The sequence below is a fragment of the Felis catus genome, chromosome D4 (genome assembly GCF_018350175.1).
Source record: "Felis catus isolate Fca126 chromosome D4, F.catus_Fca126_mat1.0, whole genome shotgun sequence".
NCBI classification, from domain to species: domain Eukaryota; kingdom Metazoa; phylum Chordata; class Mammalia; order Carnivora; family Felidae; genus Felis; species Felis catus.
The window spans coordinates 62,512,534-62,529,783 of NC_058380.1; the positions used below are offsets into that span (position 1 = coordinate 62,512,534).

At 45.1% G+C, this 17,250-nt stretch overlaps 1 protein-coding gene across 4 annotated transcripts in view; it reads left to right on the forward strand.

Annotated features, from left to right (window-relative positions):
* Positions 1-2,014: 2,014 nt before the first annotated feature.
* Positions 2,015-17,250, forward strand: part of MSANTD3 (Myb/SANT DNA binding domain containing 3) — a 30,753-nt gene continuing 15,517 nt past the window's right edge. The window contains exons 1-2 of one of the 4 annotated variants that reach the window (XM_045042556.1): positions 2,148-2,164; positions 2,551-2,692. The gene's annotated coding sequence lies outside the window, so the exon portion shown is untranslated. Of the gene's footprint in view, positions 2,165-2,199; positions 2,328-2,550; positions 2,693-8,483; positions 8,562-17,250 lie in introns of those variants that run through there. The other 3 variants (XM_023242513.2, XM_023242516.2, XM_023242514.2) reach the window with 3 other exon arrangements.

The window sequence follows — 17,250 nt, forward strand, 5'->3', positions numbered from 1 at the left end:
ACGGCTCTGTGCTGACAGCTCAGAGCCTGGAGCCTACTTCAAATTCTGTGTCTCTGTCTCTCTTTGTCCCTACCCCACTCACGCTCTCTCTCTCTCTCTCTCTTAAAAATAAACAAACACCAAAAATATTTTTTAATTTAAATATGAGTTTTCTGTGTTTCCTTAACAGCATTTCAGCCTGTGACTCATGTCAATCATCATTACTTTAAATAAACAAAAATAACAATAATGATACTGGTCATTTACTGAAGTCAAGTAGGTTAATCTACCCTGCCAACTTAGGTATTATTATTCCTACCTTAGAAATGAGAAAACTGAGATTCAAGGAGTTTAACTTAGTTCACAAAGATATAGGCAGTAAAGTCAGGATTCAAACCCAGAATCTATCTGTTAAATCCACCGTTTTTCCCATTCTGTGCCATCTGTCGATCACATTTCTAATCCCAATTGACACTCTTATTTTCACACCCCAGTTGTTTCCTCTGGACCATATCCCTCTTTAAGAAGGAAATATTCATGGATGTCTAATGTGGCACTGGGGTGGAAAACTATAGTAGAAATGGTATCTTGACTTGGGTTCCAGGGACGTGATTGTCATAAAGTTTGTTTATCAATAGCAACTCCCTCAGGCTGGTCTTAGTTTCCAGGTTCTCTGGAAAATTTCAAAGCCACTTGGATACTAGACAAATTATTGTTATGATAATAAACAAGAAGCAGTAAAACTCTTATAATATCTTCATTTTTACTGGCGCTTTTGATCCTGGGAAATCCTAGGTATGTATATCTCAAAGAATTGAAAACAGGCACCCAGTCAAATACAATTACAGGCATGTTTGGGGCAGCACTATTCACAAAGGATGGAAATAACGGAAATATCCATCAATGGATGATGTATAAACTAATTGTGGTATACATACAGTGGAATATTATTTGTCCTTAAAAAGGAATGAAGTACTGATAGATACATGCTACAAGATGGATGACCCTAAACATATCAAGCTAAGTGAAAGAAACCAGACATAAAAGGCCACATATTGTGATTCCATGTATATGAAATGTCCAGAATAGGCAAATCCAGAGAGACAGAAAATAGATTAGTGGTTGCCCAGAGATGGGGGGGGGGGGGGGGTAGTGAGGAGGGAATGGGGAGTCACTGATGGGTAATAAAAAATTTTCAGAACCAGACAGAGATGTTGGTTGCTCAACATTGTAAATGTAATAAATGCCACCGAATTATTCATTTTAAAGTAGTTAATTTTAGGTTATGTGAATTTCACCTTAATTAAAACAAAAAGTTCAACAGCCCTTTCCGCCCTTCTGAGCTTGGAATCTTCTCGACGGATACAGGACATAAGAAACACCTAGCCACCATCCTTGTGGGAGGTGCAATAAAACGTGCCTTGTTGTACACTTCGATCTGCGCGTGAATTTCCACTTACTCAGCACAAAGTGTCTGACCCAGGTCCTGGGCTCCAGAGGGCACACACAGTCCTTGCCCTAGGAGCGCGCAGCCTAGGGGGAGACACATCCCGCAAATAAAACAAAACAAAACAAAACTCCGTGATGAACCAAGCACACGAGGGCCGGCTGTTTCGAGTAGCAGGGAGTCCCAAAAGAAAAGGGGAAAAGGGGGCCCTTTTCAGACAGAGGACTTGGACGGAGCTAACTCGTGTCCATGGCCGCCAAATCCCTTGTGACAAATGGATTCTTTTGTTGTTCAAGGAAATGAAACACAGTTTCTCGGGGCCTCCAGGAGCCCCTCCGCAGAGGTGGGAAGAGGGAACTCAATCAGCACTGGGATGTCAGCACGGAGGAAGACGGTCGGGTGGGCGGGGGACACCCCGCGCCCCGCCCCGCGCCTCGGGGGAGCCCGGCGGCCGCAGCTCAGGGAGGTGGGGACTGCGCGGGGCCGCGCTCCCGCCCTGCTCCGCGCCGACGGACCCGCAGCCGGCGGCCGGCCCGCGAGGGGGCGGCGGCTCCCGGGCTTTGTGGCCGCGGCGCGCGCGGCGGGGCCTGGCCGGCCGGGGGCGCGCCGCCGCTGCCCGGTGCTCCGGAGCCCGCGGCCCTCCCGGCCGCCCCGCCTGCGAGAGGAGCCGAGGCCGCCCGCGCTCGCGCCTCGCCGGCCCCTCCCCCGGTCGCCTCGGCCGGCGCGCCGCCGCTGCAGGTAGGAGGCTCCCCCGCCGGGCGGGCCGCAGCGGGGCGGGGGCGGGGGCGCGGGCCCGGCGAGCGGGGGCCGCGGGCCGGCATGGCGGGTTTCCGGGCCGAGCCACCGCGACCCCAGCCCCGCAGGCCAGGCGGCCGCTTCCGCGCGCCGCGATTGGGACCCGGTGAGTGGGGCCGGCCTGCGGCGTACAAAGCCCCAGGGCGCGGACCTCGGGGTGATTCGGCGGCGCACCCGGGGTGGGGGTGGGAGGACTCTGGTTCCCCCGGGCCGGGGGAGCAGCTAGGGAGGAGTCCAGGCGACCGCAGTGCCGCGGTCTTCGCATCCCAGGGTCCCTGCTCTTTGCCAGACACTGTGCTCAGCGCTTTTCCATACTTGTCTCCTTTAAGGCCCCCCGGTGCCCCGTCCGAGGGTATAATGGGAGGGGTCCCTCAGTCAGAGGCCGAGGGCCGAGCATCATCATATCGGTGCCCGCCTGACCTTGGGAAAGCTTCTTTACTCCGAGCCTGGGCTGCTGCTACTGTGAATGGGGTAAGGAGGAGGGGGTGCTGGGGTTTGGGGAATGCGTGATATAATACCCACCCCCTGGTACTATTGTGAGAGATAGTGTACATAAATGATCATAGCCAAATTTTGAGTACTTTTTGTGTACCAGGCCCCAGGTACTAAACAGTTGGTATGAGTTATCTAAATCATCACACCAGTGCTATGAGGTAGCTACTGTAAATTGCACGAATAATCTTTATTTAGGAGTAGGAAACCATGAAGAATTTATTTAGCCTACCTCTTCTGATCGGAGAGATTGGTTGTTTCTTAGATGTGGTAACACTTAAGATTACAAACGTTCCTGCAGTACCGGAGAAGGGTTGGATGCAGAGCTCTATTTGTCACACACTTAAAACCAGGTGGAAAAATACAAGAGCCAGTGATGTGGATTTCAGCATGTCAGATGAGAGTTGGTGTTACCAAGGGAATTGTTGAGTGAATTCAAAACCATAGTTCCTAAGTTAAGATTGAGGGCTGTTATGGGAGTTTGGGACCAGGAAGAGAAAGGGGTGGACTGGGGAGGGGGAGAGAGAAGAATTCTGAAGCTCTGGAAGATGTTGAGGAAGGGACCAGAGTTCACTACCCCAGAAGCATTCTGGACCAAGATTCCATCCTGCCCTTAGAGACCAGGCATCCTGCTCCCAGGGAGGGGAAAGGGATGCTGGGATGAGATCACAGGTTGTCTTTTCTTACACCCAGGCCACCCCAAAAATATTCAGATGGGTTGAGAGCCAGATGATTGGGCTTCCTAAAATGTCATTGTCCCTTCTTGTGATTCCTGAAATTATTTTCATGTGTTTCAAGAGATTGGGGTACTCACAGACGCTAAAGGTTGATAAGACACTTAAAATACAAAGGTCTGACCGATGTAATGAAGGAGTGTGTTTTGAACACAGTTCACTTGGGGTTCAGTTTGAAATGGGGAGAACTTGAAGGTTTTGGACCCTAAAGACTGGAGAGAAAGGCACGAAGGCCTAGTGACTGTACCCCAGGGAAAGGGACTGGCAGGGGGAGCCCAGGACCTCACAACACCATCTGCAGAATACCTATGCAGCCTGCTCAGTTCTCACCTACCCCTACTGAGAAGGTGCCCTTTCCTCTCCTGAATTGTGGCTGTTTCTTACTTGAGTGTTGTGGAAGGTCTGGGCTGGACCTGAATGAGTAGGAAAGACTTCTTGGAGAAGGGTTTTTTTTAAACCAGACCTTGAAGGAGTGGATATTTGAGTAGATAGTGATGGTGAAGGTAGGGAGCAGTGTGCTAATGGAAAGAGCAGTTGCTTTGGAGAGATAGTTTGGGGTTCAAATCCTGGCTCTGCCATTTCTCAGCCATGTAATTTTTTTTTATGAGGATAAAACAGTGCTTTTTCAAATGCCTGGTAGGGAGCTCACCCAACACTAGTACCCTCTTCCCTGTCCATGGTGACATTCATTCAACAAATGTCTGCTGAGTACCAGTTGTCTGCTGAGTCATATGCTTCCTGCTGGGGATACAGAGATGAGTCAGAAATTATGTATTCCCTTATGAGTTTCTCAGTCCAGTGAGGGAGATGGACACAAAGAGCAAATTACAAAAAAATATGGGAAGTGCTACAGTATAGTCATATACAACTGGCAGTGAGCTCACAGAGGAGTAACTAATTCATCTTGGATAGAAAACTCAGGGTCAAATTATCTCTAACAAGGGGAGTATGAGACATTATGATAGAAGTTTTGAATGCTACACCACTCCCTAGCTTCTGGGTTTTTTTTAACCCTTGTCTTATCTTTGCCCTGATATTCTCTCCCTTAAAAAAAAAAAAAATATATATATATATATATATATATATATATGTATGTATATACACACACACACAGACACACACACACAAATATATAAATATATACACATACATACTTGCAGTGTGTGCATGGTTTGTCAGCCACCTCAAACTCCTTTTAAAAGGAAACTATTGTAAATTAACATGACAGCCTGGACTTTAGTTGAAGAAGATGTCATTAAAATGCCATGAGAGCTGGATCTTGAGGGATGAAAATTAGCCCTTGGTGGGGCACCTGCTGGCTCAGTTGGTAGAGCATCTGACTCTTGATCTCAGGGTTGTGGGTTCAAACTCCATGTTAGGTGTAGAGATTACTTAAAAGTAAAAGCTTTAAACAAGAAAAGGGAAGAAAGAAAATGAACTCTTGGTGGACCTTGGATTCCAGCCAGAGGAAGCCCCATGTACAGAGTCATGAGAATACAGCATATTCAAGGGCATGAAGGTGAGTTTGGTCTGCTGGGTTGAAAAATATAGGGAAAGAGGGGTAGGGTGGAGGGGGTACTGTAATCGGGGCCAGATCTGAAAAGGCCTCGAATGCTGTATGTGGAGTTTGGACTTGATCACTGAGGAGTGAGGGAGATGTAAGAGGTTTACGTGCAGGAGTTATGGCATGATCACTGAGTTTTAGGAAGAGCCCTCTGGCAGCTGTGTGGAAGAGGGGCTGGAAGGTGGGAGATGATTTTGAGAACTGGGGCCTGACCTCAGGAATATAAGGCAATAAGGATGAGAGAGGAGATAATAAACATTAAGGTAAAATGTACACTAGGTCTTAGTGATTGGTTACCTGTGATGGAAGAACATGCTGAGTTTTCTGCTTTGACCCAAGTTAATGTGGCTGAAATCATCGGCGATCAGGAGGTTTAGGAGTAGGGGAATAGTTCATTGCTTTTTGTGCACGGAGAATTGGAGATTTCTGAGGTGCCCACAATGGACAGCTAGACAGAGGTAGCTGGTGGACAAGTGGAGACGTGTGTGGTGCTGAGGGGAGAGAATGGAGCTGGGGAGAGAGGATCTCCCTGACACCCTTACTTTCTTTTGAACAAACACTGAGAATCTGCGGTATGCTAAAAATACAAATAAAACATAGTTCCAAGCCTCAAGAGTTCACCCTCAGATATTGGTGACCCTTGAGAACATGGATAGCTCATAGTACTGAGTAATTCTGAGTGCTGCAGAGGGGTAAATACTTGGGATCCCTGTCCCAGAGATCTGAGAGCCCCTGGTTGTTTTGAAGTAGTGGGGGAGAGGAGCGAGTACCCACAGGCAAGAAGTGGGCTGGAATGGGAACTTACTGTATTATAAAAGCGCTTTGTGTAGATGATACTTTAAAAATGATTCGCGGGGAATTTCAGGGAGCTTGGGGTTGGGGTGGGGAGACGGTTTAGGTTGGAGCTGTGAGGGAGGGAAGGTACGGGTAGGGACTTTTAGGAACCTTCATCTGGTCTGTAGAGGGAAGTGTGAGGGTGGAAAGACAGGAGGTGTAAGTTCATGCCTTAAACACAAGGCTGGTTCTGGTCACAGTCACACTCAGACACAGATGGTAAAAATAAACACTTCCAAGTTACATGGCCGCCTGGGGTGGGTGGTGAAGGGGAAGACGAGGGGGAGCATTAGAGGAAGCAAGTTCATGGCAACGTATAAGACTGTAAAGCCCTCTAAAGGAAGGAGGTGGAGAGGGCCCAGGTGAGTGGCCATCTGGGGTGGTCAGGTCTGGACTTGTGAAAGCAGGTATACGGGGAGGTGGGCACAGGCACCATAAGGTCTGATCACTCCTACCTCTGGATAGAATGAAATCATGAAGCCATCACCGTCATAGTGCAGCTCTTAGAAATTTGGCATACAGTACAATAGCATTTACAGGGAGAAGCAAAGAAGTAATTTCTATTATAAATCCTCTATAAAAGGACAAATTTTAGGTAGTAGAACAATTAGATATAATTAGTAAAAAAAAAAAATGCAAATGGCGAGCAGGTTAGTTTCAACATGTATCCCACAAATATTTATCAATATTTATCAATATTTGGCGCCTCTGTGTGCCAGCTACATTCTAGTTGCTGGGGCTACTGTAGTGACGAGGTCCAATCACCTGTTTCACCTGGAACTACTTAACATCTAGGTTAAACCTGTGTATGGGCCTTCACTGGCCCGTGTTCATAAAGTCTGAAATCGCTTTACTCTGCTGTTTCAGTGTTCTCTTTCATTGGCCAGTAGCACCACCAGCTTCATAAATAACCAGAAGATACCATTGATGCGTACTTGGCAGAGAACTGTGGAAATTAGGTTGCAGAAAACCCATCATAGCCCCAGAGTTACTACGGACTGCCAGGACTGGATGGGGCTTTAGAGAACACCCACTTTAGCTTCATAATTTCGAGATGAGGAATTAACAAGGAGGGAAGTGGACTTGTCCTAATTGTCACAAATTTAATGTCAGAGCTGAGAGCAGTTTCCTTCAAGTTCCCGGATAGTATGGATAGCGGGGAAGGCTTGAGGGCACCTCACAAAAGGACATCTTGACCATGAGAGGGTCCCAAAGAGGAGATGTGGGGGGGGTGGAGGGGTTGAAAACAAATGAGGAAGCTTCGCTTCTAGTCTCTGTTGCTAGAATCCCAGGAAGCCCCCTATTTTGCTATGAGCCCCAGTTTCCTCATCTGTAAAATGAGAGGATTGGACTTAGTTTTAACATGTCAGGATCAGTGTCGTGGGGATGCCGAGTGAAGACACCGAGGCAACAGACCAGGTTAGGAAATAGCCTGTCATCCGTCTTCTTCAGAGCCAAATAATCACGCATAACGTGTTGCCAAGCCTCTCTTAAGGGAATGGGTGCCACATCTGCCTCCCCTCCGCTCACCCACACATCTGTATGCGTTCCTTCAGTCTCTCCCAAGTCGTGGCCCTCCTTTGCTCCAATGCTAACTCTAATTCCAGTCTATTCTAGTAGGAATTAAGGTTCTTAATCTAGATCCCCCCCAGTCCTGGAGTAGGGTCCCTAGGCACATCTCTGTCATTGTGCTTATCACTGTCACCAGCCTGCCCCACACAATAAGCTGTACTATGTTAGGTCTTCATTGAAATATGTATGACCCCCTCGATCCTAAACAATACCTCTCTTTCTGGTGCCTGCACAGAGTGGGGGTTCCTGTACCCTCGTTGCTTCTGCTTCCTCTTGATCCCCCCACCCTCGTCCAGACACATACACATGCCCTGGTAATTTCTTACTTTGAAACAGTCTCTGGTGTGCACCTTCTCCTTCCCATTAACATGGTCACCACTCAGAGTCTAGGCCCTTACCAATTATTTATCTGAATGATCTCCTTCAACTCTCTGTGTTCATATTCTCTACATTCTTAAAGATCTAGCTCCAAAGTCCTCTTGTTCACGAAGAATGCAAATTAACCTCTTCCCTTCTCTGACTGCCCAAGGTGCTTTGTCCTCTTCTGTGGTGTCTGTGTCATTGTGCTTGCCTGTTATCAGTTTAGGCATGCCAGCGTTCTTTCCAGGCTGTAGGCTTCAGCTTGTTTTTGTGTCTCCTGCATGCTCTAGGACAGTACATAGCCTTTGGCAGGAATTCATTACATTTGTTGAATTGTGTGTCTGTGCAATAAAAGAGCCAATAAGTATTCGAGTATATCTTGTATATAGACCACTATTCTATTTTTGGAAGCAGCTTAATATGAGTGGGAGGGGTGGAAGAAACTAAAATTTATTGCAGCTTTAGTCGGTGTTTCTTCTTTATACCCATTGAAGGGTAGCTGTGCAGAGGGAGTGAGACAGAGTAGGGGTTTAGCCTCATTTTACAGTGAAACACTGGAGATTAATTGACTTGGCCAGAGCCACACAGCTGAGTGAGTGCTCAAGTCAGGATTTGAGCCCAGGTTTTCTGCATTCAATGTCTTGGTTCATGTCACTTCACGAGCAATAACTCATTAAGGTTTAAAAGGTCCTGACATCTCTCCCAGGTCTCAGCTCTGCACAGATCTTCAGCCACGGTTCCTATTCTGAGTACTGACTTCAAAGAACTCCCTTTTCCATGAAAGGTAATACTAAAATCTGGCCAAGTTTCTCTCGTCTTGGCTCAAATTTTAGGACTTAGATTGACCCTTGGTGGACTTAAAATATCATTAGATGGTGTGTTAGTTTGGACTGTCATAATGAAAATACCACAGGCTAGGTGGCTTAAATATCAGAAATGTATTTCTCATAGTTCTGGAGGCTGGGAAGTCCAAGATTAAATTGCCAGCAAAGTAAGTTTCATTCTGAGTGAACCTTCTTCTCTAGGCTTGTAGGCTGCTGCCATCGCTCTGTGTGCTCACGTGACCTCTTTGTGAGCCCCTGAGAAGACAGGGAGAAAGGGGACAGGGAAGGAGGGAGAGACAAAGGCAAAGGGAAAGAGAATGTTGATGTCTCTTGTAAGGACACTAAATCCCCTTGAACCAGGGCCCCCCGTTTATCACCTTATTTAACCTTAATTACTTCCTTAAAGGCCCAGTCTCTAAATACAGTCACTGTGGGAGTTAGAGCTTCACCACGTGAATTTAGGGGCTACAAACATTCAATCCATAACAGATGGATTTTTGTTTTAAAGTGATATTAAATGTACTTATTATAATCTTCTGGTGGTTTAGTCAATGGTAGTGTTTGGAGAATTGTGCTGTATTCTCTGTTTTGTTTTTTGTTTTTTGTTTTTAGTTTTTGTTTTTTTGGTATTGGATTCATGCTCTTATTTAGTCCTGTCTATGAGTCTTTGCCTGGCCCAAGGGCAACTTTCATTGCATTTGGATTTTGCTATTTTTTTGACCATTTTTACTTGAATGCAGCTTTTGATGTACAGACTATTATGTATGATACTCATTCTGTGCATCATAGGCAGTTTTATGCCTATATCAAAATGTATTCATCCATTAAATGGTTTTTAAGTTTGTTTATTTATTTTGAGAGAGAGAGCACAAGCTTGAGTGGGGAAGGGGCAGAGAGAGGGGGAGAGAAAGATCCCAAGCAGGCTCCGCATTGTCAGCGCAGAGCCCAGTGTGGGGCTCAAACCCATGAACCATGAGATCATGACCTGAGCCAAATCAAGAGTTGGATGCTCAACCAACTGAGCCACCGAGGTGCCCCTCGTTCATTAAATGTTTAATGAAGGCCCACTCTGTGAGGGTCACTGGGCTGCTAGTTGAACCACAACCACGCATCAGGACCAGTAGCACTGTTGTCTCCAGAACAGCAGACAGAAAAGATGATCTATATTGAGCAGAGTTGGGGGGCAGGGAAGGCCCATCTTTCTCTAATAAAAGCTGATGCAGCAGAGAAGGCTTGTTATGTTGTTGTCTATAACTAATCATGGACATTGCTGAGTAGTTTTAAGCTAGAATGTATTTTCTAGCCTTGACGTTTCTATTAACAAGCTTTGCCTGGAGATTTCTTACTTTGGGAAGTTTGTTTACTTAGGACTGTCAGATGCTTAAGCTAAATATTAATGTTCCCCTGGGGCTTAGACAATTTTTAAAGCTCCATATCATCTCTTGAGTTCGAGCCCCAATCGGGCTCTGTGCTGACAGCTCAGAGCCTGGAGCCTGCTTTGTTCTCTCTCTCTCTCTCTCTCTCTCTCTCTCTCTCTCTCTCTCTTCCCCTCCTCTGCTTACGCTCTGTCTCTGTCTTTCTCAAAAATAAATAAACATTTAAAAAAAAATTTAAAAAAGCAAGCTCCATATCATCTCTACAGTTACGTTTCAAACATACGTTCCCATCAGATCAACAGCAGAAATTATTTCAGAGCTCTGGTTAGAGCACTGTACACTGGGGCTGGGTGGCTGTGGGCCCTAGGTCTGAGACATAGAGGTAGAGGTGATGGGAGGGAGGGGAAGAGGCCCCAAAAGGAGATGGACAGAGGCGGGAACATCTCCTGAGTAGCTTTACCCTAAGACCTTTCCCTGCTAACAGATTGCTAATTGACATGTAATTCGAGCAGGGACACAAGCAGTCACTAGGTCTGAAGAGGAGAGCTAAGCAGGGTGGAGTGCAGAATCCTGGTTCTGCCACTTACTCTTTGTGTGGCCACAGGCAAGTTACTGAGCCTCACTTTCTGATCTGGGAAATGGAAGTGGTTACTGGGAATAAAGAGCCTCCTTCATGAAGCTATTGGGAATCCATAGGGGACCTTTGGGGTACACCATCTCATACCAGAATCCTTTACAGCCCTGCAGAATGCAACCACATGGCCCAGGGAGGCCTGCTGTTCTACAAAATTAAGCAAAGTAAATTGGTAACTCTGGATTTACTTAGCTAGTGATTAAATAACAGTTTAGTTAATAGGCTATTAATGGTCCCCAGGTGTTGGTAATTCTGAGTTTGCTTTTGAGAGCAGTTGTATAATTTCTTCTGGTACTTTAATAAAGTCTTTTTTTTTTTTTAACAGAAAATACTGTAGTGTAACAAATGGTAGTCTCAGGGACCATTTTTGGGAGGATTAAATGATAGAGTGCATATTAAGCACTTAGTATAGTGTCTAACCCACAGTAAGGACTCAATAATGGTTATCTGCCACTGTTATTGTAGTTATTAGAGACTCAAGTGGTCACACACATCAGTAGACTTCCCACAAACGCACCACCACCTGGTGGTACCTTGCGGTACTGCATACATTGTAAGGTGGAATCGTTTAATTGCTTGAAATTAATTCTATGGGGTTTCAGTTCTACCAACTACCTCAGAGACTTTGTTTAGAGTGTGGCTTATTTGCCTAAGAGCAGGAATTCATATTTCATTAAACAGTGAAGTGACATTTTGCACCTCCACAGCTGGGATAGAATAAAAAAAATATTAACAGCAAGAGTAAATGGAGTGGGGAAACAGAAGTGCTCATGTGCTATTAGTAGGAATGTAAATTGGTACACCATTGCTGGAGGACAGCTGGTGATGTAACAAAAGTCCTTTTTTTTTTTTTAAGTTTATTTATTTTGAGAGAGAGCACGAACAGGGGAGGAGCAGAGAGAGAAGGAGAGAGAGGATCCCAAGCAGGCACTGTGCTGCCAGCTGCCAACGCAGAGCCTGATTCAGGGCTCAGGTTCACAAACCATGAGATCATGACCTGAGTGGAAACCAAGAGTCAGATGCTTAATGGACTTAGCAACTCAGGCGCCCCAATGTAACAAAAGTCTTAAGTGTTTTCATCTTTTGTGGCAGCCATTCCTCTTTAGGAATTTATCTTGAAGAAATAAAGTTATTTTAAAAAATGTTTTCTTAGAAAAAATATAGATACATATAAGTAAGATAGCATTACCTATGTTAGAAAAAAATAGGGAACAATCTCTTTTTTCATTTGTGAATCAGACTTCTTAATCCTTAGAGCAATGATTCTTTTTTTTTTTTATTTTTTTAACATTTATTTTTTGAGAGACAGAGACAGCGCGCGAGCGGGGAGGGGCAGAGAGAGAGGGAGACACAGAATCTGAAGCAGGCTCCAGGCTCTTGAGCTGTCAGCACAGAGCCCGACGTGGGGCTCAAACTCATGAACCGCGAGATCATGACCTGACCTGAAGTCGGTCTCCCAACCGACAGAGCCACCGAGGCGCCCCAAGAGCAATGATTCTTTTTTTTTTTTTAATTTTTTTAAGTTTATTTATTTTTTATTTATTATTTTTTTAAATTCTTTTCTTTTTTTAGTTTTTTTTTTTTAACGTTTATTTATTTCTGAGAGAGCACGAGGAGGGAGGGGCAGAGAGAGAGGGAGACACAGAATCTGAAGCAGTCTCCAGGCTCTGAGCTGTCAGCACAGAGCCCAATGTGGGGCTCGAACTCACGAACTGTGAGATCATGACCCGAGCTCAAGTCGGTCGCTTAACTGACTGAGCCATCCAGGCGCCCCTAAGTTTATTTATTTTTGACAGAGACAGAGTGCGAGCACAAGCTGGGGAGGTGCAGACAGAGAGAGAGGGAGACACAGAATCGGAAGCAGGCTCCAAGCTGTCAGCACAGAGCCCGATGCAGGGCTCGAACTCACGAACCGTGAGATCATGACCTGGGCTGAAGTCGGACACTTAACTGACTGAGCCACCCAGGCGCCCAAGAGCAATGATTCTTAAAAAGAGTGGGAGTGTGGGGGCACCTGAGTGGCTCAGTTGGTTGAGTGTCCGATTTCGGCTCAGTTCGTGATTTCACCATTTGTGAGTTCCAGCTCCGTATCGGGCTCTGTGCTGACAGCTAGAGCCTGGAGCCTGCCTTGGATTCTTTGTCTCCCTCTATCTCTCTGTCCCTCCCTGCTCATGCTGTCTCTCTTTCTTTCTCTCAAAAATAAATAAACATTAAAAAAATTAAAATAAAAAAAGTGGGAATGTGACGGAAGGTAGGCATATTGACATCTGGTGCAGAAAAGCTGGGATGGGGGGGAATCAGAGTCTGCTCTAGGAGCTGTGCAGTTTAAGAACATTCAGTATACCTATTAATTTTATAATAAAAACTACATAAAGTTGGATATAGATATCTTGGCAGTTAGAGATACTACAGAAGAGTTATATTGTAGCAGGTGTGTATTAATAAATTTCCGTTTGGGGAATGTTGGTTAATAGGGAATAGGAATATTGATGTAGGCAAAAAGTTTTGGACCTTTGGGGAGGAAGGGGACTGGTTATTATAGGGACATTAGAACAATACGATTTTCAAAAAAATTTTTTTTAATGTTTATTTTCTGAGAGAGACAGAACATGAGTGGGGGAGAGGCAGACAGAGTGGGAGACACAGAATCCGAAGCAGGCTCCAGGCTCTGAGCTGTCAGCACAGAGCCCGATGTGGGACTTGAACTCACCAACTGTAAGATCATGACCCAAACCGAAGCTGGATGCTTAACTGACTGAGCCACCCAGGCGCCCTGAACAACATCATTAAAATACAGGCCTGGGAAGTTAAGGGTTCAGTGATACATCCCCAAAGATACATTTCTCCTTGTTTAGCTTTGTCCAAGACCTGAGGGTCAAAGCACTTTGACATGTATCTGAATCTCTTGATCTGTGATACTGGTATGCCCACAGTGAATGTGAGGCAGGGTATCTGGTATGTGGAGATGCCAGTCACACTAGTCCTTCATTCTAATCTTACCTTTTGGGATGAGGTGGTGCATAGTGAGAGACCCTGATCAGGTTCTATTGCCTTCATGTAAAGCCCACGCTCCTTGGCCTCAATCTTAAGGCTCTCTGATATGGCAGGATCTCCTCCAGCCTCAGGTCTAAGATTTCAGCTCTTCACAACTCTCTTAGTAACCTCTCCCCAGGCATAGTATGTGAATAGCTAGCTTGTAATAATGTGATTTTAAATTAGTATACCATGTATTTAAAAGTCACTGCCTTTGTTCCTTAACTTAAAAAAAAATTTTTTTAAGTTTATTTTGAGAGGGGTGCCTGGGTGGCTCAGTTGGTTAAGCATCCAACCTCGGCTCAGGTCATGATCTTGCAGTTTGTGAGTTTGAGCCCCACGTTGGGCTCTGTGCTAACAGCTTAGAGCCTGGAGCCTGCTTCAGATCCTGTGTTTCCCTCACTCTCTGCCTCTCCCATGCTTGTGCTCTGTCTCTCAAAAATGAATAAACATTTAAACAATTTTTTTAAGTTTATTTTGAGAGGGAGAGAGAGAGAGCATGAGCAGGAGAGGGAGAAAGAGAGAGAGAGAGAGGGAGAGAATCCCAAGTAGGCTCCACGCTGTCAGTGCAGGGCCCTATGTGGGGCTTGAACTCATGAACCATGAGATCATGACCTAAGCTGAAACCAAGAGTCAGATGCTTAACCACCCAGGCACATCCCCCTAACTTTTTATTGTGGAACTTTTCAAACATACACAGATATAATAATTTAATGAATATTTGTGTACCCATCATCCTTGTTGATGTTCAGATATTCCATTTTTTGGCTAGTGGGACTCTTTTCAAGTGATTCCTAATTCTTTTGATTTGAGTCGATCAGTTTTAAATGGACTACATCATCAGAATCTTGATGCTTGCCTGTTATTCTGAAAAAATCAGAGGCTTGGAAAATAAAAGGACTGAGGTGTCTTGGCTCTTTCCACAAAGGGAAATATGCAATGCTCAATTGCTGTATTCAGTGTTACTTAGGAACATTCTTCCCATAATGTATTTGAGAGATTAAGTTTGTAGGAAGCTTAAGTGGAAAAAGTGTGGAGTCACAAAACACACATAGGTTGAGGGGAATGAGACATTTACTAAGCACCTTTTGTTTGAAAGATCCTGGCTCAATAATGGGGAGGATGGTAAGATGACCTAAGGTAATCATGGTTGTTGAGAAATTTGGAATCATCCAACGTGAGAGTCCAAGAGATAGTTGTGAAATGGCACAAACAATACCAGACTATTTAAACACACCTTACCGGGGATTGAGGATGCGGTGGGAGAAATGGGAAGATAATAGTCAAAGGGTACAAAGTTGCAGTTATGTAGGATGAATAAGTCTATGACAAAAGTTACTAATACTGTATTGAATACTGGAGATACGTGAGAGAGTAGATTCCAGGGCTCTTGGCATACACACAAAAATGGTAGCTATTTTGGGGCACCTGGGCTGGTTCAGTTGTAGAACATGTGACTTTTGATGTCAGGGTTGTTAATGTCAAACCCCATGTTGGGTGTAGGGATTACTTAAAAAATAAAATCTTGGTGCACCTGGGTGGCTCAGTTAAGTATCCAACTCCTGACTTTGGCTCAGGTCATGGTCTCAGGGTTGTGTGATCAAGCCCTGTGTCATGCTCTGCACTGGTTGTGATTCTCTCTCTCCCTCTCTCTCTTTTCCCCTCTCCCCCACTCACTTGCTCTCTTCTCTCCTTCAAAATAAACAAACACTGGGGCGCCTGGGTGGCGCAGTCGGTTAAGCGTCCGACTTCAGCCAGGTCACGATCTCTTGGTCCGTGAGTTCGAGCCCCGCGTCGGGCTCTGGGCTGATGGCTCAGAGCCTGGAGCCTGTTTCCGATTCTGTGTCTCCCTCTCTCTCTGCCCCTCCCCCGTTCATGCTCTGTCTCTCTCTGTCCCAAAAATAAATAAACGTTGAAAAAAAAAATTAAAAAAATAAATAAACACTTAAAAATAAATAAATATATAATACATAAGATCTTAAGGTAACCATGTGAGATATGTTAATTAGCTTGTAATTATTTCATTATGTATATGGCTGTCAAATAAAATTTATGTATGTTAAATATCTATTTTTTAACTAAACTTAAAAAGGTATGTAGACTTATTCTTAAAAGATAATGGAGAAAATTGGGGCGCCTGGGTGGCGCAGTCGGTTAAGCGTCCGACTTCAGCCAGGTCACGATCTCGCGGTCTGGGAGTTCGAGCCCCGCGTCGGGCTCTGGGCTGATGGCTCAGAGCCTGGAGCCTGTTTCCGATTCTGTGTCTCCCTCTCTCTCTGCCCCTCCCCTGTTCATGCTCTGTCTCTCTCTGTCCCAAAAATAAATAAACGTTGAAAAAAAAAAATTAAAAAAAAAAAGATAATGGAGAAAATGTATATTTCAAAAATTATAAATAATATATAATTGTAACTAATTATAATATGGAACAAAGACTTTATTTTATTTTTTTTTCAACGTTTATTTATTTTTTGGGGGACAGAGAGAGACAGAGCATGAACGGGGGAGGGGCAGAGAGAGGGAGACACAGAATCGGAAACAGGCTCCAGGCTCTGAGCCATCAGCCCAGAGCCTGACGCAGGGCTCGAACTCACGGACCGCGAGACCGTGACCTGGCTGAAGTCTGACGCTTAACCGACTGCGCCACCCAGGTGCCCCTGGAACAAAGACTTTAAAGGAATATGCATAATAAAATGGATATTTGGTGTGTTCAAAAAAAAAAAAAAGGATACCAGATTATTAGGACAGTCCAGGTTCTTGACCTCCCAAGGTACCATCTTTGTGATCTTGGGCAGTCCAGTTCACTCGCCCTTAGTTCCTTCACTTGAAAAGAGTGGTAGGGGCCCCTGAGTGGCTTAGTCAATTAAGTGTCTGACTTTGGGGGCACCTGGGTGGCTCAGTCATTTGGGCATCTAATTTCAGCTGAGGTCATAATCCTGCAGTTCGTGAGTTTGAGCCCCATGTCGGGCTCTGTGCTGACAGCTCAGAGCCTGGAGCTTGCTTCAGATTCTGTCTCCCTCTCTCTCTGCCCCTCCCCCAGTCATGCTCTGTCTCTCTCTTTCTCTCTCAAAAATAAATAAAGCTTAAAAAAAATTAAAAAGGGGTGCCTGGGTGGCTCAGTCGGTTAAGCATCCGACTTTGGCTCAGGTCATGATCTCACAGTTTGTGAATTTGAGCCCTGCATCGGTCTCTGTGCTGACAGCTCAGAGCCTGGAGCCTGCTTAGGATTCTGTGTCTCCCTCTTTCTCTGCTCCTCCCCCACTCATGCTCTGTCTCTCTCTCTCTCTCTCTCCTTCAAAAATAAATAAAAACATTTAAAAAAATTTTTAAAAACTAAAAAAAAAAGTGTCTGAGTTTGGCTCAGGTCAGGCGGCTCACGGTTTGTGAGTTCAAACCCCACATCAGGCTCTCTGCTGTCAGCACAGAGTACGCTTTGGATCCTCTGTCTCCCTCTCTCTCTGCCCCTCCCCTGCTCACTCACTCTCTGTCTCTGTCTCTCCCTCAAAAATAAATAACCATTAAAAAATTTTTAAAAAAAGGAAAGAAAAGAAGGGTACTGGCCCTTTCACCTCTGAAATTATGTGAATTATTTACATAGGACTGTATACT